At 37.3% G+C, this 1954-nt stretch overlaps 1 long non-coding RNA gene across 1 annotated transcript; it reads left to right on the top strand.

The window, feature by feature from the left end:
* Positions 1 to 368: 368 nt before the first annotated feature.
* LOC145612544 (uncharacterized) lies at positions 369 to 1156 on the top strand. Its single transcript, XR_014106636.1, has 2 exons — positions 369 to 695; positions 982 to 1156. It is a non-coding gene; the product is annotated as an uncharacterized LOC145612544 (long non-coding RNA).
* The last annotated feature ends 798 nt before the right edge of the window (positions 1157 to 1954 follow it).

Genomic DNA, 1954 nt, shown 5'->3' with positions numbered 1-1954 from the left:
AACCACCAGCCCCCCTCCCTACCCCCACGAAACTCTAAACCCTTTAAAAACCATCGAAAAACCCCAAGCAGAACCTCTAATGGCCGACGTCAATCCCCAACAACCTTGTTGATCTCGACCAAGGGTTCGTGAAATTAGCTCAATCTTGTTGAAGTCGGTTCCATCTTTCATCGAACTCATCGTAGGAAGTAGCGATATTATCGGGTTTGGAGCAATCTTTTTCGGGGACAGTGGCGGATCTAGCGGGGGTTCAAGGGGTTCAGTTGAACCCCGTTAGATCCGGAAAAAAAATTAAAAGTTATTAAAAAAAAAAAACCTATAAATAAAATATCTTAAACAAATGTTTACTATGTTAGGCGCTAGCTCAATTGGTTTAGTGACTCTCAATTGTACCACAGATCGCGGGTTCGAAACCCAGGACGCGCAACTTTATTTATTTTTTTTCTTTTTTCTTTTCTCCCTTTTTTTCCCTGTAACTTTCGTTCTTTGTTCTATTCAATTGTTCCCTTTCTTTTCTCAATTCTCATACACTGCTGCTTGCTAAAACCCTAACTTTCTTCTCCATTTTTTCTCACTTCTCAAATCTCAAGCCGCCGCACAGAGCCACCGAGGCACGTCACGCGACCACGCCTGTCGCCACTGCTCACCGACGAGGCCACGAGGGTCGAGGAGGCGACGCCGACGATCTACTCGAGGTAACATTCTCTCACTTACTCCCTGTTTTTTCTTTTCAATTTCTGTTTTTTCTTTTCAATTTCTGTTTTTGAGTTTTAATTTTGAGTTTCTTAATTGTTAATATCATAATATGTTGATTAATTTGCAGTAGATGTAGTACTAATTAATTTGCAGTAATGCAGTAGATGTAGCACTAATTAATTTGCAGTAGATGTAGTACTGATTAATTTTGAGTTTTGATCTATGAATTATGAATTAATTTGCAGTAGATGTAGTACTAATTAATTGTTTTTTAAATTATTGTAGTGTGACCATGAAAAGTTTGGAGCATTTTTGGAATATGAAAACTCGAAGAATGCTTTTGTAATTTGCATTTTTTTTTTATGTATTGTATTTTGACATTTAATTGATGTTATGTATTGTTGTATCGGATCATTTTATTTTGCAATTTTATTGAAATTTGGACTTATTTTGTTGTTTACTTGTGTATTGATATTTATTTGAACATTCTATTTTATACTTGTACACCCGATTTATATCCGTGCATTTGGATATCGGGTGTTTGATAAAGTTCGAACCCCCTAGGTCCAATTCCTGGATCCGCCACTGTTCGGGGATGAAGATGGCTTTGGTGGTTGGGTAAGATTGGTTAAAGGAGATAGAATGGTCAGCTGTGATTTCGCTGATGGAAACGGCAAGTTGAACAATTTCGCCGCGGTTTGGGGTTGTTGGTTTCGGGTAGGGGGTTTCATGGGGAAGGGGTTGGTCGAAAAATGGAGTGGAAAGGATGGGAAGGTGGCCAGGGAAGGGTGGTCGGAAAAGGAGGAAAAGAGGTGGCCGGATTTTATGAAGGAAGGGGTTGGCACCTAGCAGTGATGGCAGGGGGAAGAAGAGCTGAAGAGGTGTTGGGTTTTTGTTCAATAGGGGTATTTTAGACATTTTATTTCACTCCCTTTTAAAAGTTAAACCATGGTTAAGATTTTCTTAAAATGCTTAACTAATGTTACCATTGAATTATTTTTACAATTTATAGATTACCAAAGATAATTTGCTATTTTAGTGTTTACCATTGAGAGAAAAAAAAACCTAAAGATTACCATTGAGAATTTCCCAAAAAAGAATACATAAACCAAAGAAATACAATAGTAGTTGATAATATAAACAATTGAACATTCATTCCAAACTCATAATGGATCCATTTCTAACTATTTCCATCAAATTGCTGATGGAATCTACTTTAGCTTCACCCACTACAATAACAACAAATCAACCAAATAAA

This window comes from Chenopodium album, chromosome 24, assembly GCF_948465745.1.
Source record: "Chenopodium album chromosome 24, dcCheAlbu1.1, whole genome shotgun sequence".
NCBI lineage: Eukaryota > Viridiplantae > Streptophyta > Magnoliopsida > Caryophyllales > Amaranthaceae > Chenopodium > Chenopodium album.
The sequence above is the reverse complement of the archived record's forward strand: the minus strand, read 5'-3'. Positions and strand labels throughout refer to the sequence as shown.